General features: G+C 44.9%; 1 long non-coding RNA gene across 1 annotated transcript in view; it reads left to right on the forward strand.

Annotated features, from left to right (window-relative positions):
- Positions 1-25,138, forward strand: part of LOC124294927 — an 80,270-nt gene that overhangs the window by 45,003 nt on the left and 10,129 nt on the right. The window contains exon 2 of the long non-coding RNA XR_006904820.1: positions 2,167-2,448. This is a non-coding gene — a long non-coding RNA (uncharacterized LOC124294927). The remainder of the gene's footprint in view (positions 1-2,166; positions 2,449-25,138) is intronic.

Genomic DNA, 25,138 nt, shown 5'->3' on the forward strand with positions numbered 1-25,138 from the left:
CCGCACATCGTAGACGAAAAATCTAAATCATGCGATTTTCGATCATTCGCGTTGACGCATTTTATGCCAACAATAAGAGACATGCGTGGCTGAAAATGACAAATACCGATAATGAATCAGTTCCATCTTGACGTAGTCTTGTCTCGTAGATTTTTTGGACTTTGAAATATTTTTTTTAGGCTCCGAAAACGCCTCTCACAAAGCCATTCAGTCTTGTAATAAAAAGAAAAAAAAATTGACGCTACCAATAGAAGATAGCAAAAAACGCTTCTACGTATGTAGATTTATTTTATCCAACGGTGAGCACTAATCGTCAGAATTCGTGAATCGGTATTTTCCTCGCTGAATTTTCTAGATGCTATATTGTCAACTCTATTCCATTGAGACTACTTCTTGCGAAATGAGATTTTGAATAAGTGACAGAGTAATTATCGCTAAACCGTTAGCGATCCGTTATCACAGAGGAGACCCGGTCATCCCAGGAAGATCAATCGATCGTGAAACGGGTCTAAGCTCGAGGACTTAGCCCCGAGTCGTACCTTTCTCAGCTCGGGGTGTCTAAGCTTTTAGTACAAATTGGATTGTGCTGTGCGCAAATAGAAACTGCGTCTGGGGACGGCAAGTAACTAACTAGCGAGATTGTCCGCAAGGATGCCCTGGATGTTTGTGAATTAATTATCCCAGGTTAGTTTAGGCTGTCAAGTCAGCCGTGAGATTTGCTCCAAATCCTCAAGTATCACAGCCGCTGAAACCATTCCGTCCTCCGAGGTGCGCATGTGCGTATCTTACCGACAAGGTATAACCAGCGGTGCAAAATTAATTGCTAAGATCCAAGACGAATGAATGAAGATGGAGGAAATCGAACGTGACAAAGTCGACGTTGATCTACCGCAGTCAGTGTACTAAGCCACGCGGAACTGTCTCTTAACAACCAATAATCACGAACCTGTCTCGGGTATCGCAAGCCATCAGCGTTTGCGAGTGTTGAATCAACACAATTACTTAGATGCGGAATAGAAGTGGCGAAACCGAAGCGAAGCAACAAATTTTCGTCCCTGCTATTCCGTCTTGCCTGTCCCGCGGGGCTCAAGACGACGAGCGGAAACCCGGAGGCAGGAGTTGGGCGGCTCCTTAGGGACATTCGTCATCGTTTGATCTATTTAAGCGAGATTGCATGGAAGAATGTACGTATTAATATATACATAGTATATCTGTACAAATGCGCAAGTACAGACACGGCTGCAAAGTAAAACTTTCGGAAAATTTTCTGGTAAACCAAAACAACGAGAAAACAAGGAGAAAAACTAAGGGTAAAAAGAAGAGAGTCTGAAAACTTATGACCCACCGCGGGGACTCCAAGGGGGTTTAAGAGCCTCGTTGAAAAGGACGGCGCACCCTTCGTACGATATTCGACTGACAGCTGCTCAAACATCGGCAATATTTGAGCCGCTTTTTCATTTCAAAATCGGAGAAGGTCGCTTCTTAGATTATGATGAAAATATGCAGGCTCAGTGCTTTTCGATTTCTATTGTTCGATCGTTGAAATTACAACTTAATCTAGTTGTACAGGACGTATCTTATAATTGGATAAAATTGCTCGAAATGAAACTGTTTCGCCGGAGCTCAATCAGCGCGCAGAAATGCTTTTGGAATGTGAGAACGTGCTCTACAGTGGTAACAAGATTTCGGTACCTTTGTGCCTTTGCTACAAATATATTCGTGTTTTTATCGTGCGTCGCTTTGAAATAGAATTACGCTCAATTTATTCACCAATTTTACTTCTATGTTTTCTGACTCATTTTTATTATTGAAGTTGATTACGAATGAGAAGAATAATCCTCTTAAGCCCAGGAAACCGTTTAATGAAATTTAAAAACTGAGTACTGAATTCACGGATTAAACTTTTTTCCCGCCTTATGTTGATGTTTCGCATCGAATGCATAAAATTTTACCAAACGAAAGCTACACATCAATAATTTTTCTCATTAAATTATTTTGCAATAAATCTTGTCAGAAAGATGTTTTCGTGTGTTTCATTGATGACTCGGGAAAGAAAGCTTTCCTTTCGTAAAGCCACATCTTTATCCTGCAGCTGTCTCCATTTCATGTGCCCTAGATAATATTTTTTTCCCTTCCATTTCGTATAATAGTACCGTTGACTTTCAGGTTCATCTCATTATCGAACCGAATAATCACCAGACGAGCTCTCGAAGTCTGTGGTTCGATTCAGCATCAGTCTACAGACTTGCACGCGACTCCGATACCTCAACGACCCTTGGGCAACGACACACAGAGAAGTCCCTGGTTCATTTTCCGGGCCAATTATCCGCGCGAGATCTTTTGTAGCGGAGATCCAGACTCGCAGGTATACATCACTTACACCCGGTGCCGTCATAATTGGCTGGATTGTCCGTCGATCACAACTAGCCAGCGCGACACTGGAAAGAGGTAAGAGAAACGACAGGCACGTGGTACGAAATTCACACTCCACGAATCGCCAAACTATTTTCTCATCGTTTTAACCATTTTGTTATGCGGAATTCAACGAAACCTCGGAGTGCAGGATTGACAACAAGACGGACGGATTTTCCCCACCCTTGAAATTGTAATTTGTTCGATCATTTGTAGGTGCTGTTTTCCCCCATGAAAGATCAGCTTGATGAATAATTTGAAATATGTGTCTGTGACAGTGAATAACACGGCTAATCATTTGCCGGGTACTAGCTTCTCGGGCATTCCTCTCTCTTTCTCTTTCTCTCTTCGTCTCCTCACGTCACCCCCCATCGCGCAATTTCCCTCCCGTCAATTTATTAGCCGTAACGGTTTGCGTCGGGGTGGCCAAACAAAGTGAACGACGCCTCGGGGAGCGGAAGCAGACATTATAATCCTGGAGTGGCTTTAAGTGAGCCGGTGCATCTGTCGAGGGTCTGCCGCAGAATCCGTGGGGTGGACGTTGGGATTAATGCACACTCGACTGGATCAAGCCAGCGGGGCTGCAAGCATCGTTTTGCGGGGTCCTTCGCCGGTTGCATGGGCGCAGGATCGGCCGAGTAGGTTCATTGGTCCCAAAGTCGATCGGTCGTTGGCGTGTCCCAAGTCCCGTGGAGCTCGAGGAATCTTGACACGATTTTACGAGTCGGGGCTTGAAAGCCTTCTGCGAACAGGGTAAAATAGAACCAGAAGAAGATGATTACTTCGTAGAAATAAGTCTATCCACTGGCTGAAAGAAAACCGACCACTTTCCCTCACCGCCACCTTAATTTGTTTTCTCAAAAAGTTGAAAGGAAAATTCAAAGCTGAGAGAACGTTTCGTTCCTTAGCATCGCGTGAAGGAAATTTACAGATACCGCAACCAGGTACCAAACGCGCGGATGTTGATGTAATGCGATATGATGTAGGCTCCAGGAACGAATAACTTCCCGTTCCACCTTCTCTTCCGCCGGATGATTTCCACCCTCCCATCCATAATACTTATCCCATTCGGAGATTCCCTGTTACTACCTGGAAACGTTGCCGTGTCACGTCGTCGAAACCGTTCGTCGAGTCTCATATTCGCTGAATAAACCCCTCGGAATATCGTTTCATTCGCCTATTTACGCGCAACCATATACGTATTGAAGCGGGATGTTCCTTTGAAATACCGAGTAATCCGGAGGGCGAGAAATCAAGTTTACATTATCCACATCGTCGGTAACAGCCTGAGGCTCCTGCGAGACGTGTTCGTGTGAAGCCTCGAGCTACCAACAACAACCCGAGGGAGTTGCCGAACCAGACGCTTATTCCCAATTTCCACGAAGTATACGGCGCGTGTAGACGTGTACGATCAGACACGGTGAACGTGTACGCACAGTAGAGTTTCACAGCACGGATTTCAGGGAGACAATATTGCCGAGTCTTTCACCGGCGGATGCAACAGCGCACCTACTGCACCCTCCCTGCTTCATTACGCAAGAAATTGCGCGCACAAAGCGAGGCTCCGTGTTTACTGCGAATCGAAACTGGGTTTGCGCAGATCAGGAATCGCGGAACTTTGTTACGGGAAACCGTAACAAGTCCTAGTCGTAGCAACCCGGTGCAGCTTACGCCGTAACGACGTCGCGGTGACGAAGTGAGTTCGATTTGTTTGAAAGATGATCGCAATTTAAGGAGCCATTTTTCGTCTTTCTTCGATCTTTTTTTATTAGCGATTTTTTTTTTTTGCTCACGTTCACGCGCAGGCCGTCCTTGTTCACGGTGGATGATAACGTGCGGTACTGAGGTACGTCCACCTACCGATCCTTTATCTGTTAGCTCCGGGAGATCAGCCGGGAAACGACCTTTTTTTTTTACATCCCTTGCAACGCGCTATTTCCTCGCTCAGCTGACCCTTTTCTCTTTCATTCGTTGCCCCGGTCATGGATCAGCGGTCGCGTGCGCGAGGGTTTAGTCTTGATTGAGGTAAGGCGAGGGCCGTCTGATACCTTGCGAAAAATCGCTACCCTTAGGCTCGTAACAAAGAAATCGTGTCGGCACTAATGGCCTCTCTGTTATGTTGCCGGTTGAACGCTAATCGCTCGAGTGCAGGCTGTTGTTGCGGGCGAATCAAAACGGTAATGGATGGTGGCCGATTCGCTTCTCCTGACCAACGCGAATCGACGGCGATTAGCTGGATTATTAACCGACGGTATGCGGAGCTGATCGTGAGTTTTAATTGCCAAATCGGTAAACGATACATGGAGATTAAACGCACGTCAGGCTTTGACCGAAGTCGTTGGAACGGTATCAACCGATTTACGGGCAACAGTTAACTTAGCAGTATATTTAATCCTGCCGTTCGTTCCGAGGGAATGGCAGCGTTATTTGACAATAAATATTCATGCGATGCAAACACACATCCCTGTTTATGACTCTAATCCCATGTGAAATCCGAGACCATAATATTCGAAATTAAATTATCACCCCGGCTCACGCGTTCGCTCCACGGCGACCGACCTCTCGTTCATGGCTATAATTAATTCCGTGCCGTTTGCATATGGTGCTTACTGTTTACGGGGAGCCACTTGAAATTACCATAGACACGTGCACCCCATACGCGGTAAGTCTCCGACGTCACGTCTGGCGCGGACGAATCCGATTTCCTCGGCGTACAACCTTCGTCGATAATAAATTCTCAGGCGTGTCGGATAATTTATACGAACTGCAACGCGATTGTGTCCACTTACGTCGTTGCGTTGGTCGCGTGAATAACGATCACCGTTTTTTGGCCACGTCACACGGTCGGTTACTTCTTCCCGGTTCCCGGTTCCCGGTTCCGTTCCCCGGAAAAGGAGCCGACCCTTCATTTTTTCACCTAAACGAACCCGCTGACGTTGCTCCGAGATCTGCGAACCGCTGGGCTAGCAAATTATTTTTTTTTTTAAAGCGACACTTGCAGCTAAGGCGAGATTCCAACGCGTGGGAGACGCTGGAGAATCGGAGCGATCCGAGTTTCCGACTTATTCGCATCACTGCAGTGGGTGGAACGCTGGCAGTGCAGGCTTGTTGTACGAGGAACAAGTTTCTTCGGCTCGTAAATTCGTGTTACCGGCCTTATTACATTTTCAAGGGTCTCCCGACGCCCTCGACGCCTCTCGTATCGACGGTGTACGGAGTTGGCGAAGATCCGAGGCGAGTCCACTGGCCGAGGACGAAGGTGAAATTGGAACCCGAGGGGAACGGCTCGAATTGGCTCGAGCTGGTTCGCTCTGGTTCACCGAATAATTTTTCGCTCGCAAGATAAGGCTCACGGCCTCCACATACGCCGGTATACCGGATACATGTGGAAACGGCGCGTGCGGGATATGGGCGCGAATTTATTTATGACACTGAGAGAAAATTCTAGGAGCCCCTGCATCTCCCGTCTCTCTAACACGCGACTCGTGAGTTAGAACCGACGTGCGCGAATGAGATCGAGGAAAAACATTGTTCCGGACGCCTTGGGCGTTGCCGGGGGATTCACTCGCTTTCCTTTCAACTTGTTGGAACTCCCTCTGCTGCGGGATAGTCGCAGATGCTACCCGGGATGCATTCATCACCGTGCAGTCTGGTGCAACACTGCATTCGGCAGCTACTCTCCACGGGTTTTGTATGCAGTTACTGCTATACCTACGCGCAGCTATTACTTCGTATAATTTCACCATCTACTGGAAAAAAGTACCAATCAGAATCCTGGGTTGCGAAAGTTATGCCGTCAAATTGTGGCGCTATGGTTACTTGGGAAGTTGAACTTGTGACTTCGTGCAGTAAAATTTGCCACGGCAAACTTATAATGTGATTACTATGCTATTTACTGTATAATCGTAATCACTATGCTTGAGTATAGTTTATAAAATTTTAATGCCAATCCATATAAGTATGATAATATTTACAGTTTTGTTCTGAATTTTACTGGACCACGGTTTATGTACTGACCAGGAAAATGCCCGAGGTGTACTTCGTTGATTTTTTTTATTCTGTGATGCGTTGCAGTATGTCAAAAAAACCTTATTGTTGGATACGTATTTTTTCATGTGCCGATTCGGCCGCTTAAAAAGTGAAGAAGATGTTGACGTCATTATCAAAAAAATCGATTTTTGGGGGTTAGCTTTGAGGCTGGCTTTTACCCCTCAAGTAAAAAGTACGTGGCAAATGTTTTTTGATCCACTACAACACATCATTGAATAGAGAAAATCTATGTAAGGTAAACCTCGGGCACTTTCCTTGTGAGGATATCGTATCTGAAGAATTTTTTCCGAAAATTCGATACCATTTATCGCGATTTCCGCGTAAATGTAGAATTTATGCTTACCCGAACACTTTTACACGTCAAGAAGAATCGCTATTCGATATTTCATCACCAAGTTTCGTCACATTTGCTGAGCTCGTTCATTTCCCTTCCTTCGGTGAATACCGGCACATCAATATTCAATCTCGCAGGTATCGTTAGTGGCGGAATTTCGCCTGGCGAAAAACCGTCTCTCGCGTAATTTCATAGCTTGCCAATTTTCGAGGCTTTTGAATTCAAGAAATGGAAAGGTCGGCGAACGCAATAGGATTTTCATTGACCGTCTCCTTTGTGCTTGGTACTTTCCATTGTTTCTGTCATAATCAGCCTAAAATTTTCGTGTTCTCGAGTTCTATCCCGAGATAATAACGTACTTTCTCAATAGAACGGAATGAAGTATGCCACATCAGCTGCGCTATGAAATTTTCCCACTAATTGATAGGTTGGTGATTTGAATTATTACTCAATGTAAAACGTAGCACTGTCATTTCAAAGTAGTTTTATTTTTCTCCAACAGCTTAGACTAAACTAGATTCGAAATCGTTTGAATTCATGAACTCGCAAATTCAGGTGCAAATCCATTTCATTCGGTCCCTATTCAATTAGCTCGACGTTCCAAACGTGTTCGATACTTTTTTCTAAAACATGTTTTCACTCTTCTCAAGAGTTCGGTAGAGTTCTGCAGTGAAAAAGCAAAGATTTAGGCGAAGGGCGGCCTTTAACTGACTAAAGGGCTTTGTTTCGGCAGTTTACTTTATCCGCGGCAACAGGTGCAGACGTCAGTAATCTCTCCGGCATGGCGATAGCTATCTCGTCGAGGCCTAGCCAATGGGGTTGACGAATTTGCACCTGTTTTTTGTTTCCTTCGCTTCGCTTTATTTTCCTTGTGGGGAGGACGAAGTAGGAGGAAAATTTCGTTCAAAGTTCTCGCTTTCCTCATCGACCGCACATCCTCTGCTTTCCATTTGTAATCGGGAAAAACTGGATGCTTCTGTTACACCCTTTACATCGCTGACACGGGGAGGGTAGGAGTTAATTGAACAAGTTGACGGTAACTTAATTATGTAGACGTAAGCCTCGTTGACCTGGTTGGCCGACGGTAAGGGAAGGCCGACAGCTTCTGACGCTGTTGCGCATTAATTTGAGTGAATTTAAATTATCTTCATATGCACTTTTATGCGGGGTCTGTTTATAGATATGTCACGCGCATTAGAGGTATACCCCTTCCGGAAGTCGGAAACTCTAAAACCTCGTCGAGTTGAAACTTTTCAGCATTCATTCGGTAGCTTTTGAATATTATACGTGTGCCGAACCAGCCGGTACGTTTTTATTATTTTTCACTCTCCGATACCTCAAAGCTCGTCACCTCAACGATTTCTCCGCACACGTCGAGCAAAGCTTCAAGCTTCGCGTCTTAACCAAGATCAGCGTCAAATCTGAAACTTGCAGCGAGACTCGGGGTGAAGTTTATTGGTGAATTTCCGTCCATGCGCGACGGTGCAGTTTGCAGAAGCAGCAATTGCTTGAAATTGAATTTGCCAAGCCACACCGAAAGGCGGGCCTTCAACGTCTGCTAGGGATTGTTTTTGACAAGAAAATAGTCGGGCGTGAGGGTTGGGTAGGTTTCTCTTTACGTTCGGGTGGGAAGACAGCGCGGCACACATCTCTATTGGATTTGGGTGGCGTTCGTGCGACGTGTAGATACAGGGGACTAAGTGAGAAAATGGGAAAATTGAATCGTCGTTAAAATTGTATAGGTATATTTATTTGCCGTGAATTGATCGAGTTACTCTGCCTCGCGGATTGAGAGGATGCGGAGAAATTCCCTTCGAGGGTAGTTCGCTCGTCTGCAGCGAAAATAACCGAGTTACGATCGCGAGCCAAAGCGGTGCAAAGTGAATAGACATAATTGGATAAAGTTTTACTCCTCCCATTCGGGTGCACCTGATCCACGTTCAATCAACTCGAAACGTTGAACGTCATCAACTCGCTGATGCGTGCCTTAATAAAGAAACGTGACGCCAGCGCTTTCGAGGATATAACCAAATAGCGGCGGTATACGGATGACGATAGAACTCTCTCGTTACGTAATATTAATATTGAACGTCGTTATTGCCCACTGTTACTCTCGTCGTTCTTATCAGACACACCGCGCCCTGACTCTTCACCCATAGTCCTACACGTCCGGCAACAACGTTTTGATCACTATGCTCTTAAATTGATCTAAGTAAGTAAATTTACTCGAAAGTGCAATGACGAGGATTTTCGCCAGCAGAGAACGGAGAAGAGATTCGTCATCGCGCGAATCCCACACTAGCAGTTTTGTATCATTGACGTCGGGGTGGCAATATATTTCTCTGATACCCGGATGGACGGAGGTCCAGAGGCGATCCGACGACGTCTTATTCTCATTTCCTGCGCGGAAGCGGGTAGACTTGCTGGAAAATCTTCTTTGTTGGATTACGGTTGGTTCACCTTGGCTCCGGCAGTGCTACAACCGAATCCCAACGCCCGATAAAAAGAGCAAGAACTCGCGGTGCACCGCAGCTGAAAACATTTTTCGTTTTCCAAATGCAATTTAGTAGCGTGCCAGTTTTCTCAGATTCCCGTCACGAGTCGCACACGAGAAGGAAGTTGTAGCTTGCCGTTCACCTTCAACATATCGCACATGCACCTTGTGCCCTCCGCCGTTTCTTCCAGCTGAATAAGCTCTCCGCAACGATGAGCAAACGGAACAATTAAGCCTCGATTACAGTAAAAGGGGAAATAAAAGCCGCGTGTTTTCGAAATTTGTTTATTTATCCATTCGTTTCTAGCCTCGATCACGCGATAATTACACGCTTTACTGACCGACCGTGGCGGAGTGTAAATCTCCGTACGCCCCCGGTATCGGGCAAACTTTTTACTCCAACGAAGCCGCAACGTTTATTGTGGTTTTTGGTCCATTTCTCGTCGGCTCGTACGCTTCGGTGCAGTAGGTGCCACCGAAGTCCTGATCGATGTAACGTCCGGCCTAAGTTACGCGGTGGCACCCACGCCAGATTGTTATGGACAAAACCGTGCAACGGAGTGAAAGCGGGAGAGAGAGAGAGGATCGGAGTTATAAGCTTGAGTGCAAGGAGCATGCCTTGCATAAGACACCCTTTAAAACTTTGACCTCCTATTATTTTTCCATTACACCCCAGGCTCTCCTGCACGAGCGTTTCCCAACGTTATCTCGCTGTGGCAGCACGCTTTTATTAACTCATACTTAACTTTACCCCTGCAGTCTAGGTCTCGCCGTTTCCACTTTGAATGTTTTTCCCTTTTTCGCCCACGTCCCGTTTCAATCCCGTGAAGCTTCGTCCTCTCGGCTTATTATTCAAACGCACGCGTGAATGATTCAGAGAAAACTGAGGGTCGTCGGGGCTGTTCATATCCGAGAAGGTATTCCTCCTCTTCTTAACGCGGCTTATACTCTCGTCAAATCGCCTACACGAGGAGAAGTTCGTCCGGAGGATCCCCAACTTGAAACTTTGCTTCTGAGCCAGGCCGGAGGGTCAAAGAAAGTCGAGAAGTGAGAATGAGCTGGGTAAGGGCGAAATGGTGGGGCGTCAAATAAAGCGTTCGTTTGTAACAACGCACGCTAATGGCAGCGGTCGGTTACCCTCGTTCTGTTGCCGGAATGACCAACTTTGGAAGTTCCTCGAGGGAAAGAACGGACAGCCCATTTCCGAATATGGGTCGAAACAGAGTGGTAATTCGTCAGAGAACGGTGCTCAGAATCAGCCTATCGGAAACCTCGAATTGTTGAAGATCGCTGGTTCAGCGGAAGAGTTTCTGGTCCAGGAATGTTGGAATTTTTACGTGATATTCTATTTCTCGTCGATTATAACCTTCGCGTCAGGACTGGTGGATCGAAGCACATTAATTCAAGGAATCACATCGCTTTGATCCGTCTTGCATAACAACTTCAAGATGCATCGTTCTGCATTTTCCCCTCACTTACGACTACGCAAAGTTTCTTAGAGATTTCTTTCCTGATTTCAGAAGTGCTAGTCGCAAAGGATGGGTGGTACACACGATCGTTTCTCGTTATTTTCTTTGCACCGAAATTCCGTGTATAACAATATGACGGTATCGATAAGTTGGATGGAAAATATAGGGAAAACTTTTACTATGATTGCAGACTTTTTCACAGTTTGAAGAAAGAAATCTGTCGTTTCGTTGTATGATATCCGTACCTGTGTATAAAACTCATCGTAAATGCACCGCACGCAAAAAGTCAAGAAATTCTGCGCCTCGGTTTTTTTTTTATCTCGATGACTGCACCTCACCGATCTTGCAATACTCTGCGAGCTTTTACTAGGGTCTCACAGCATCAGGAATCCGTATTCCAATCACCCTCTGCCGGTCTCGCGTAACTTCTTTGCATATTTTTTCGTCTTTGTTTTCTTTCCATACGCCTTGCTCGTCTGTTCTTTATTTTGTTATTCGTAGCCGTGACAATGTGTCGGTGCAGTGGCGTCACACGATGCAGCATCGGAGGTTATTCTCTCGGGTAGCGCACTGGTTTGATTCATCGTGTTTCGCTAGAGCATTGTATGTAGGTGGAGGATACTCGGGCAAAGAGAACGTAGGAGTGACAGGAGTCTTTGAGACATTTTTTCCCTGCTATATGCATTCTCGTCCACCGTGGGTGTCCATGGCAGACGATTCTTTTGATATTACGAGTTCAATAGCCGAGATTTCCCAGCTAACTTTAATGAGAAACTAATGATATATCTTCAAAATAGATATACTCCTTTCATCCAGTTTCACCATTCAAAGTGATCTGTACGGTATATAATATCTCCCCGTTCGTTCAACATCGAGAAGTATCTGGGAATCGGTCCAACATACGTTACATATATAGTTATTTTCCCGATTCATCCGACGCCCGTATATCCGCAGAATCTTTTCATCACTCGTTTTTGGTTTGGAATGGTTGAGGCCGAATTGCGGTTGGGCGTTGCAATCTGCTGGACGGTCGAAGTGGATGAACCGAATAAAGCATGGATGGAGCGCGTGGTCTGGTCGAAAATCCTCGTCGACGATAGGAGAGGACTGGCTGCAAAGCTAAAAGTGAAATCCATAGTAACTATGGGACTGGAATTCAGCAGTTCAAATCCATCCGCAAGCTTTGTTATTTTTCACTGCAACACACCTAGTTGGACCTACCTAGAATTATTTTTACCCGCAGCAGACAATTCTTGCTATTTGTGAGTACGAGAGTATCGCTCGGCTATTCGCAAAAGGACCTTGGCATACAACGGTGACGCAAGATGTGTTTGCGAAGACGCGATTACCGCGAGCTGAATTGCTTGTTTGAATACCGTTTGAGGGCAGCCGCTTTACGTGCAATCCGCACAGCGTTGGAGTGTATTGCAAGTGACTCAGCGTTCGGTGTTTTCCCATCCGTTCGTCTACTCCTCCACCGACGTCTTAATAAATGTTGACACATTTGTTCACGTCCACGTGATTCGGTCGTGTTAAACAAGCAACACTGCTCCGTCGTGTAACCTGCCGTTCATTAGCGAACATAGGAATTCTATGCCTCCCATTCACCAAGGCTCGGAGAATTAGTTGGGCTTGAGCTTAGCTGATGACACTTAGCAGACTCGAGATAACGACGGCAGTTCGTCGTCACTATCGGAGGAAATTGCACTCGAGGTGGTTGAGGGGTGGGTCAAAATTCGCAGAGTTCAAGTGTCGACTGAGTGGGTTCGCGGGTGGTCAACGGTCACCCTGATCTCGAAACTACTCGAGAGCTGGGTAAACAAAGTTTTCGAAGACTTGGTGACGTGCAATGGAGACGTTACGCTCATCGGGATGAAGTTTCTCTTCCTAACGAGGGTCTGCCCTTCCTCAGTCCGGGAGAAGCTTCGCCCTGTCAGGGCACCAAGTCGCCCGATATCACTAGGAAGCCATGATTCAAGTTCGTGCCTCCGGATCCTGGCCGTTGGAATCATCTTTCCAATCTGATGACCCCAGCAAATTATTCTGCGTCAATAATATACCTCGGCTTGCAAGCCTCGGAAATTAATTAGCCATATCAGCTGTTACGCCCCTAATGACTGTTAAAAATTCTCGTTAACCTGACGTACGATATGACCAGTAAAAATGTCCTCTTCCACGCTCCGCAATTTTTCCGGAATTTCAATTATTCCAGCTCCACGTCAGACCTCGCTCGGCTCACGGAGAATCCCCAGCTAAATCATGTTAAACTTGAGGCACAATCCTCTGGAACTTGCCATTAGAGGAACTTCGGTATGTGTGTCGTCTTCTAGCTGCCATCTCACGTACGAACACACGTGGATCCACACAATGCGGATGGGTGCATGGGTGCACTGAATTTTCTATTCACGAGATCGCTGGTAGTCAAGGTTTGGCCACATCGAGTAAGCTGTCTACCTGCACGAAATGCCTGTCCACAACACACGCGTTCTCATACACGAGAATTGAAAGGAAGTTTTTAACAACTTTTTAACGTCTGGCTGTTGTACCTCTTTCAACGAAATCCTTCTTCGCGTAAGTTTATCTTATATTAACACAAACGTCCGATCTGCGCGCTTGTGTGTGCTGAAAAGTTTTGGGAAAAGGTGTCGAACTTCTTTGCGACGATGTCCCGCGAATGGGCAACGCATTCGCACGGCTTGTTTATTCCGATGTGTTGTAAACTTGAACGAAGGATCGCTTACGAAAGGATTTCATCGAGCAGACGGTAAAATCTGGTTGTAAGATACGAAATTGTATACGAGTACAGGTATAATGCTGAAATATCCTCGCATAAATTTTGAGTACCCTCCGTCTCCGCTGATTCCCTCTCAATATTAAGGACCGAGACATTACCGTTCTGCTCACCCAGCTTGGAGAACCCCAATTTCCATTTCCGGGGAAAGCAGACAATAAGCCACCAGAGTTTCGCGACCGAGCGAAAAAGCCAGGGTCTTAACTCAGTAACGTATTGACTCAGTTTTTTCTCCTGTGCATTGAAATAATTTCGGTGGATCTTCGAAGGCTTAACAACTCTTTGGTACTGCGGGTCAGAAGTTTACGTGCCAAGCCTCATCGCACGAGAAAATAGCTAACCAATCCAGCTTCGATGGCGATTCTTTCTCTTCCCGCCTCATCGACGATAGGAAATCACCTCGAAATATATTCCCACGAGGTGGCAAAGAGACTGTAAGAGTTTCCCTGAGACACGTGTCGAGTATTAAATTATTCCACCCTTGGAAGTCGAAGTCACTCACCCCATTCGACGGAGTTGAAAGGCGGTGCGGTGGCTGCGGCCTCAAGTCGAAATGGCGTCTTTGTGCGTAGCTGAGTACTACACGGAATAGGATGTCTGGGGGAATGAGAGCTCGGGAAGTGTGTCTTGGTAAAACAATGATTATTCTGGACAAACACTTGGAGGAGCTACTCGGATGAGGGTTGATGTAACAAAAGTACTGCCAGAGAATCCTGCCGGGAACTCGACGGATGATTAGCAGAGTAAACTTGACGCAGTTTAATTGACTGATTGTAAGTCAATTTACAATCCGTATTCTATACTCCAAACGTTGCGTTTTGTCGAAAGGTTTAGGCTATCGAAGCTCGTCACCCGAACCCATTGTGTCCAAATCAAATTCGACTGCAGCCTGCAATCAGCTATTAACCGGCATTCGTCGAACCAAAATCATTTGACAATGAGCGTTTCTGGTTGTTTATTCTGCAATAAGGAAATTTCGGATAATCAATGACCGGAAATAGGTTGATCACCTGACGTTTAATTCACTCAACTTATCGTATGTCTTGCACCTGTGGTGTCGGTTTTCGTGTTGAAAAATTGGAGACTTTTTTGTAAACAAGGAGAAAAACGAACCTGCAACATTGGGAAAAACGGGGAGCGAGATAACAGATAGCCAGAGAACTGGGCGAAAGGGAAGAAAACTGAATGAGCGGGTTCTAAGGGAAAGAAAGACGCACGAGCTCATCAAGAGAAACAATTCTCTCTACTTTTCGGGAGGCTCGTCAGCTTTCATAAGCGACGAGGAAACTACAGTAAGACGGTGAAAATATAACCACGGACTTCGCACATCAGTGTTTGACAAACTTGTCGTCGAGTCTGCAAATACGTAAAGCGCGGAAAAGTTCGAACTCGAAAGAGTTTCTTCGTTCCTTTCAATTTATGCTCAACGCGTTCGCTGTAGGCGTCATCGTTACCGACCCTCGTGCTATCTGATTAATTGAAATTGCCGTCCAATGGATAGTGTGTAAGTTGGTGCGCACTCGGTTCCGGTAATCAATAGCGCGTGATTGGCCCGGGAAAACCGGATGGCGTCCCATTTCGGTGATACATTCAACCCGTCTCCCGATGAAGAACCCTAAATTTTTCCAAACCCTGCCCGTACCGAAAAAAGAGTGATCGAAATGAACCGCCTCGAGGCCCTTTCACAAATTGAAATTTTTGTATAAAAATATTTGCGAAGAAAGGTGGGGGAATTTTTCCATTAGGTCGTAAAATTTTCAGACCAAGCGTGGTGTGTATACATGTACGGTTCCATAAATTAGCCCCATCCACCGGGTGGTTGAAATAAATCATCGTGCGATGCTTTTTCCGCTTTTACCTTCGCGTGGATAAGAAATCCAGTTGCATAACGTACGCGATTGATCGATCAACATTTACCGCAGAGTGGGAAGTGAGCACTTGTTCGCCCGTGTTCTACACTACATTTTTACCCGCTTTCTCTTTCTCTCTTTCCATCTTTCTTTTGGTCTTAGACAGACAGACGGACAGGCGGACCGACTAGGTAGCGAGACTCTTGCTGAAGTCAGCTTAGAGCGCAGGGACTTTGCCTCGAGTTGCCTGGGACAGCCCTTAATTACGGAAAAGCCACAGATGCACGCTCCACCGCAGGCTCTTTTCCCTCGTTCCTTCCTACACACCGACTATACACTCGGAGAGCTAACCTCAAGGCTCGTAGGGTAAAAAAAAAAAGAGAGAGAGAGCGAGAGACAGAAGTTTCTTAATTTATTGCTATCCCGGAGGACAGGTGGTAGCCGTGTATATTACGCGCTCGCGTGAATCGATAAATTTTCAAGTATTTACCGTGGGTGGTAAAAGTCAGTGAAAATTTCCGGGAATATTTTTGAAAACACTCACGTCACATACACGAAATATATTGCGGTCGCAATTCCCAGCGATATTTTGTACCTCGTTTTGTGTCTTCCAAACTGTTTCCAAGGTCAGTTGAGAGTTCATTTGTCGGTAACGGCAACGTTGTATACCTATAAGTATATTACATGTGTGTAATCGCGTTGCTAATCGTCTGTTCATTTGAGCTGGAAATCACTAGCCATTCGTCTTTGTCGTCTAAGAAACGCACCTGCCAAAATATCACTTACAGACAGAGACTAGAAGATAGCGATAGAGATTGAGACAGAGGGAGAGAGGAAGAGAGAGAGAGAGAGAGAGATTGCAGTCATTCAGTCCCCCGACTCATACGCGGCTATTAAGGCAGCCATTATCCTGTTTATCTTGCGTGACAGGCGCTACTTACGGGTACGGTGCGCCATGTCAAGAATATGAGTCAAAGTTCTTTGCTCGAAAGAAACTGAGGACCCCCACTGCCCGTAGGGCGCGAGGAACGAAGCTCCAAGGGTTTAAAGCACCGCCCTTTGCACCACCAGGTGCTGAATAATTTATCCATGCTTTCCTCCGCCGTTTTTTATCCCCATTTGGACGAAGCCTACCCGAGTACGTTGGCCACCCTCGACGCTGAACGTCCGTAGCGTCAGATAAATCCTTCCCAATTTTGGTAAACGTCGAACAAGGTCGATAAGAGAACAGGTGAACCTGCGCGACCTCCGTCTCTTTTCCTTCCGCTGATCACCCGGGGATGATCTTCCCTCGAGAAGGTTACGGAACGTGATAATAGGGATTGCTGAGTTTGGCCTTTTTTCGTTCCGCACGTTCAAATTTCGTGCGCTATCGCTACGTGCTAACGAAAAATCACGTTCTTCCCGGAACGCCGGCAAGAAATTGTTGGAATACCCCGCAGAACAGAAATGATTTCCTTACGGCACGCCGGAGCTCGGTTGATACTCGTGCAATTAACGTACTTTTTTAATCTTAATCCATCGCTTGGAGGAGCCCTGAGTCTGGCAGTTACGCAACAACTCAGCCCTGCTCGTCCATCACCTCGCTGTTCGCTTCGAGAATACATGACGGTTTCAAGGGTTCCCTCTTATACATACACGAGCTTCGTCAACCCGAAGCCGCCTCATCAATGCCTCGGAAATAATGGCAATGATCACCAGTTTAGCAGTGACGAATTGAAGAGCTCTATCTACCGACGATGCTCTGATTATTTTTACCCTCGTCGAACTAATTTTTGAGGAAGACTTCTTTTAGCGTCTCTTCCCGATGTTCCAACTTTTCCATATTCGACGTTCGCTTGAACTCTTGCCTGTTTTTCCTCCCTTCCTTAGATCGCGTAGTTACAGTTCGGATAGCGCAGACTACCACACTTACGTCGATCGTAGCACCGTCCGTTTATAGTAGCGTGAAACGCAAAACTGAACAGCGAATTTCGGAATACGCTATTCCGTCACTCCAACAACTCGTTCATGAATAGTTGACTCATTCCCTCGCGAGGTAACGGCATTCCTGCATTCGTCTTTAAAGTATCGCGCGTTGTGAGGAACGCTTTACGTAAATTCTCGAGATGTTTGTAGGCATGTAAAATTCTTCAGGGAGTAAAGTTACCGCGTCTTTCAACGTCTGTAGAGCATCGGTCGATGCGGGTATTGGAAATGCTGCCCGTTCGTTGACTCCGGAGAAGTTTTTTTTCACTCGAGGGGAAAGCACAGTAATCTGTGACGAATCATTACAGTATTCCACGGTCGGTGGAATGACACGGAATTATGGATCACAGCGATTAAGGAGTGAAGGGGAGAGATAGGAGGAGCGACCTTTGTTCTTGCGATAAGGACGAGGAGTCGGAACGGCAGGCCGTAGCTCTGGGATCATAACCTCGGGATCGAGCTGCAAAGAAATTTTGGTGCAGAGGATTATTAATATCCACCCGGAATGATCGACGGTATTACGAATTCACTCGGAACCTTACAGATGAGATAACGGTTAATCGCTCGGGAGACTTATCGATCCTTGTATCGAAGCGGCACGCCTTGTAGTACGCAACGCGAGCAGGCTAGGTGAGACTTTGCCGCGAAGTACACCGAGGATAAAAGATGACTGACGCCTGGCGAGCATTTACTGGCATGTAGCAGGGTCGTTACACGGGGGTGAAGCTGTCTGCCACCGCGCGTAACCGGCAAAGCCGGAAAACTAAGTATGGAAAGAGACCATCGGCTCGCCGGATACATACGTGAGAGGAACCGAGAGGCAAGAAAGAGACGTGGCGCCGAGAACCAGGCTGCGACAGCATCCGCACCCAATAAAACCTCGCGAAACATTGATCTCTCCGCAGTTTATAACCCCTGGACCTTGAAAAAGTTTCCAACTTCGAGTGCCGTGGCGCACTTCGGAGGGGAGGAATATTCCAAGGTATGGAGAGAGAGAGATTGCTTCTTGTATTATGTGTCGAATGTTAAATTTTACCCTCCTCGGTTTTGAGTTTCGTCTGGTGATGGTCGACATCCAGCGTGACCATAGATCTCCAGCTGTCCGCCTTTGGTTGCCTAATTCTACACCCTGCAGTCTCCGCGAACCTTATATTTTACTACGCCGTTGAGGTCAGATCTCAACAAAGTCCCATTGACGTGCACTCGTACTAGAACTCTTTGATCCCAGAAGCACCGGTTCTCTGTCACAGGCAAACGAGGTTAACCGGGCACCATTTATTTTTGGAGAGAACTCAACGGACCTCTTCACTTCCAAAGAGGATTATTTCATTTGAAAAAAAAAACCAGTTCGTTGGACCATAACATGAATTTCTAATCATCCGTTGGTGGCTCATCAGAGAGGAAATCTAGACGCTTTTCGACGGTACCGAAGTTGCGGGGATTTCGTTTATTTGGGTGGAAAAAATATGGGTTCAAAGAAGGGTTTTGATCCTCAAATGACTAGTGATTGTCGCTGGCAGTCTACCGATATAGAGTACGCAGGTAATAGAATCCTCTCCTTTGGTAAAAAAAAAAAAAATCATTATTGACGGTTCTTGCCGTCGAGCATTCCGTTTCGCTGATCAAGAGAAAAACTGAAAAATTGAGCAAAAGCCGTTTCGTTCCAGGCTGCACGAAAGCTCTTCGTGTGTTCATTGGACCGCAGCAATATTCAACATCGATCGCATTACCATTTCTCGTTGGTCCCCGCGTGACACTTAATTTATCGAAGCTGTGGGTGGGAAAGGTGATGAAGATGTAGTGCCAATTACTCGGTTCGAGGTTTGGAAGAATACCGCGAGTCTGCTCTATCAGCTACTCCTACGTCCAAGGATTTTCAGCGTGAGTTCATACTGTGTTGTTTCAGGTTCCCGCTCACGATTGGCTCTAGTAATGAAACTCAGCCAGGTCAGTAACCGAAGACTAAACGAAACTGAACAGTTGGTTGTTTTCTTTTGGAATAAAGACCGCGTAACTTTCAGTAGTTTTGGTTTGAAAAATCGATAAACGTAATGGAAGAAATATGCACGTACGAGAAAAGTCATACGTAACGCTTTGAAGACTGGGTGTCGAATGTTTGCTTGTACAAAATATTTATCCAACATCCGAAATCGATTGCTGCACTGTATGCTCGGCTGCGTTTGCCTTGTGTAGTATTCGAGGTACGATAATCTCCAGAGTCCGTGCAGAGTTTCCGAAAGCAAACGAACTCTCAAAGCTAATCGTCTAATATCGATAACACGACAAACGAGATCATCTTGGTTGTATAGGGAATGCGGATGAAATTAAAGTTCGCCGGAATTGATTGCTCTGAGAAAATGAAGGTTAAATATCTCGTGGGCGGATTGATCACCGCAGAACAAACATGAAGAACACGATATATGCGTATATAAATAAAATAAAATGCAATAAATAACTAAGTAAAAGATGGGGTCGGAGCAGAAACCTCCGTTCCTGGATTCGCCCTAGTTCTGCATGTTTTATGCGGTACGACCGAACGCCACTCTTGCTCTTATATTACTCGATTCTGCCCTTGTCAACCACGAGAAGGGCAGGGACGTCATACCTAAATCAATTATACCTGATATTGACACATCGCTCACCCACCGCGGCATGTCTGTTATCATCATATGCTTACCGGTGGTCAGTTTTGCCAGGTGCTTCTACAGATCACGCTCCAACCGTATACCACGAGATAGGCTTCCAAGCGTGACGCGAAACTCGATGGCTTAACACGCCCTCTTTTTTCGGTCCTTAGTTCTTGGGGCTGCTCTCCACTCCTTTCTTCGGTTTCCGATTCAACACCTGTTGTGTTCATTCGTATTTAACTTCGCGATAAACGCTAGAGGTTGACCATTTTGGAAATGAATGTTCGTTTCACAAACTGCGAGTCAAATCCTTTTAATCATTCATCGTTTTGCCGTGGGTTAATTATAACACGGGCTATATTGTAGAAAATCCGGAATAAAGTGACGATCGGTGCAGCCCACTGAGCGGAAGTGTTTCGCGCTATTTGTTCATCGCGTGGAATGCCGGTTTCATACAAAGTTTGAACAAACAGCGGTTGCGGGTCGGACGAACGTTTGTAATCCTGCAATGCATTAGTTCAAAGGCTCTATTAACCCGGCTGACAACAGCCGCTTGCATTCATGCTGGTAAACGAGGTTCTCAAATTCAATCAACGAGCTTTCAATTGCCCCATTTTGACTTTTGGCCCGTGCTTGCAGCCCCTGACTTGCCTATTAATCCCTCTTTCCCCGAGTAACATCGTCGTTGGATGTCTGATTACTTTGCGGAACCAGTCACCGCGATTTTCGAAGGCCTTTGCAAAACGTCTTTATAATCGTCCGGAAAGCTTGTAATATTCACGTTCATTTTTGTGAAAGTATTTCGGTAGTAATTTAAGTGCACCGAAAACTGCTGTTCAAATTGTCTCAAATCGGTCACGGCATTTGTATAATTAATTTAATTTTCAAATTGTTATAATTTAACTGTGCAGTCACTCTGTAGAGCGATTTCGGCACAAGGTCCGATGAGCTTTTTATACAGCAATGAAATATTCACCCAACCGCTTTTACGGTACATCATTTATTGAAAATGTGCTTTATCAATTACGGAGAACCGCTGCGTCGCACAGCCAGGTATACGTAGGTATACGCGACCTACTAATTCAATCAATTCTTCAAAATCTGCGCTGAATTTATACTTCCGTTTCATACTTTCGAATTAAAGATTAACGGTTTTTATTTTCTCTCCGGAATAGAGATAAGTTGAACAATCAACAATTAAGGGCGAATTGATTTGGTGAGACGTTCGCTTCCTCGTGACTTCAGAATCTTTTGCACTTTTGTAAATCAACACCCGCATCTTCCTATTTGTATTCTGCATTTTGCCGATAAAGAAGCGAGTGAAAAATATACCCAGTCTGAAAGTGTAGAGAAAATTGTGCCGTGGGATTCGCATGCGATCGGATAGCCGACTCGTGCAAAAATTTCTCGTATTGAATTCGCGATGCGCTGCAGAATCGGTCGTGCATAGATGCAACATTCTTCTTCATCCTGAGCTACCTGCAGCACCGTGCCGTAATATGCATTCGATAAATCCAGGACACCTATACATAAGTCGGTATAAATAATTCAAGAGAGGAGCTAGATCCTTTCGAGTTCCGTAAAGTGCATCTGGTTTTCCTCCGGTGCCCGGGAATTAATTCGCAGAAACCAATCACCGTCGAAACATGACCGGCTGCACATATGCACACGTATAGACGCACGTCCTTCCCGGCTCGATATTCATCTCGCGATTATTTCCCCTCGAAAGCTCTCGCCGGGGAAAATCCCTGTCAACTTTTGCCCCCCACCTCGATTCTCGCCCTTGCACCAGCGCTAAATGATAGCGGGTCCTTTTTGCTCCTGCAACGGCAGAGAGCGCTAAGCGAGGCGGTTCGCATTAGAAGATGGCGGTAAATACTCCTGGCCGTCTCCTCGTTCTCGGTTACTTATATCCGACTCGGTTGTACACGCCCGTTTGGAACCCTGCCAAATTCCATACAACTTATACTACCCTCAAAAACTTTCCGTGTCTTAACCCTCAGTCGTTGGACTCGTCTACCAAAAGAATCTACTACTCTTGTACAGATCTACAGAGCGGTCCGGATGTCCCACGCTACGAGAAGACTTACGCGGAGTGCGATTAAGGATCCGAATTTATTTATGTTCTTGAAAAAGAGAGTTCCGATTTTAAGACAGAGGAAAACGAAACGAGAAACGTATCGTACCGCTCCTCGAATTTCCTGCTAATTCTAGTCGAGGATTGAACATCGCTTCCAACATGGTAACGTAGGCATCTAAGCTCGACTTTTTATTTTCCTCGCTTTCATTCTCACACTTTGTTTACTTAGTTTCCCTTGCGGAAACAAAAATATCGGCAAGATTTCTCAAATTCTCAATTTCAAATTTCATTTTCCAGATATATTTTTAGCTAAAAATAAATCTCTCAGTACGAGAATACGAAAAGAGGTTGTATGTAATATGTATACAGTAGAGATTGGTACGAGTTTAACGATAACGAATTTTTCACAAATTTAGCGGAACGGCGGAAGAATAAAACTTTCCCTCTTCGTCGCGGGTTTTATACACTTTCGATCACGTACAATATGCGTTTGAAATTCAGTCGATTTAATATTCCCGGGAGTATATAAGCCGGATATGGAAAAACAACTGATGCACACAAGACTGGGCTGGTACTTGTATATACGTCGTTCTCGTAGAATTTTATAAAGCTTTGGCAGGTCTCTGGTCGCACGGTTTTAATCCAGGGATAAACTGTAGCAACGTTTTTTTTTATTTTCACCATCTGGGCTGTTTGTTACGGAGACGTTTTGTCGCAAACCCGCGTTGGCGTTCGCAATTTTATTCGTGTTGCTCTCGTGACGTTCGTCAAGTTTTTATATATTTTCGATCATCCTTACGCCGAATCAAATACGTATTCTCATTCCTACGACTTTCATTTTACACATCGTCAATAAACTATTCATATTCAACAATTCTTCCGACGTGGAAATCGATCTCGTTTAACGAAATTTGATCCAGTGGAATCTGTTTCGATGGTACAGGATTCGAATTAGTAACAGAATTGACATATGTTAATATTTTACGAATTACATGATATAAAGGTGACTGAATCGAAGTAGAAATGATGTCTTTGAAAGCTGAATGTTTTTTTCGCGAACGGTTGGTAAATTCAATTAATTATGTAAAGACTTTATCTGGGTAAAAATTTGGCGTGGTCAGTGAAAATCAGATTCATTTGAGTCTATTGAATTTATTTCAATCAATACAATTGTGGTTTTATTTGATCGAGATTTTTGGTCCAATAAACTAGATAAATACTGAGCGCACTTCAAACAATTTTAATCCACTGAAATAAAGTTATTTCTTTTCTATTACGACCAATTAAACGTTCCATAGACCGAACTACACTACTTGTTTTAATAGATACAAGGAAATATGAATTATTAACATACCGCAAACTTGATAGCTAGCGTTTGTCATTAATCGAAAATAATGATTTATCGAACTTAATGAAATGTGTATCGATACATCTCGGTAGGTATTCAGGGTTATTTAACCCTTACGCTCCACACCGGGTTCAAAATGACCCTGCGCCATCTGTACCGTTAATTCTATACGGAAAACATCGAGAATAATCTGATTTGATCCAAGATTAATAATGTAATATCATCAAAATCGTTAATTTAATCTTTATCCTATTTCTTTATCCAAAAATTCAGCTTTACTCACTTAAATAAATATATATATATATTTTTTTTAACGCACAGTATCTCCATAATTCAGAGATTTGAGAGTTACTCAGTCAATTTTCATCTCCAAATATTCAAAATTCAGTCAGTTATGATTTTTTGAGTAGAATAATCCATTTCCCGGTATTTTGTCGTTTCACGATTTTTTTTTCACGTTCAAAATTTCATTTTACAAAAGATAACTAATTCGCCTCGAAATATAACAGTTAAACAGTATCCCAGCATTTTTGCAAGTTATCCGAATCGATGTCTCCGTTTCGCCGCAGGATAGAGATCAAAACTTGGAAAGGTCAATATTTGGCATTTAAATTTCGATACATCGGCCATTCGAAATGTTAACCCTTCCAAGTTTTGACCCAACCCTCACCGCAATGATTTCTTACTCGGGGTCTCCAGCGACCCCGTCGGAAGGATCGATATTGTTTATTTCAATAAATAAATGAAACGAACCACTTATCTACTCGCTTAGGACGTCCGGTTTACGAGTACGTATTACGTGTTATAAGTAGAGATGTTTCAAACACGGGTAGCTTTCACACCCTTTTAAGAGGATACCAAAAAACGTGCTTCAAACCCAGTGACTGAAGAGAAGGGTTGAACGTGTCCCTCTATAGAGACTTGTACCCACATACAGTCGGGAAAAAAGAAATTCGGCGAGGTGTGAATTTTGTTCGAAGGTTAAATGATTAAATCGAACGCTGCAATTGTTATTCGAAATAATGATGCAGCAAACATCGACCCGCCCTCAAAACTCCTCTCCCTCCCCCATCTCCCTTCGTTTCCCAGGCAACGATGAATACGTTGATTGGTAATTTTTTCATCCCTCTGTCAACCGCAACCCGTCGTCATAACGATGCGAGCCAACCCTCGGTGTCACGTTCGCGGTATTTCCGCTCCCTGACAAATGCAGGAGGCATTAATTAATTGGCGACAATTTAGCAAACAGTGACAATTACAGCATATCGCGCACTGCCGTACAACAATACGTCTGCGTCGTGATCACGATGTACGTTCTACATGTAGATACATGTATGCGCTATTGTCTAGATAAATTGCACAAACCGTGTAAAGGTGTAATTAATTTTGACCGAGGTGCAGCAGTCGCGCAGTTTTCGTGACAGCCGAAGGCGCGCAAAAAGTTGGCGAACTCTGCAAGCGCACCTTTATGCCACCGCGATCCAAGTTGTAACTTTTAATGTACACCTATAACGTGCTAGAAAGTTACTTTTCTACAGTATCTTGCAAGATACCGAAATATAAGGGTTCTTTACGCTGTATTTTACACAGCGGTAACTTTCTTCATTTTACAGATCACCCTGAGCCGAATAGATTTTTGACAATTAAAAAAGAGGCGAATTAGCTTCGTCTTGTGCCTCATACTCTCACAATAATCCGGATATCGACTAAAGACG

Source organism: Neodiprion lecontei, chromosome 6, assembly GCF_021901455.1.
Source record: "Neodiprion lecontei isolate iyNeoLeco1 chromosome 6, iyNeoLeco1.1, whole genome shotgun sequence".
NCBI classification, from domain to species: Eukaryota; Metazoa; Arthropoda; class Insecta; order Hymenoptera; family Diprionidae; genus Neodiprion; species Neodiprion lecontei.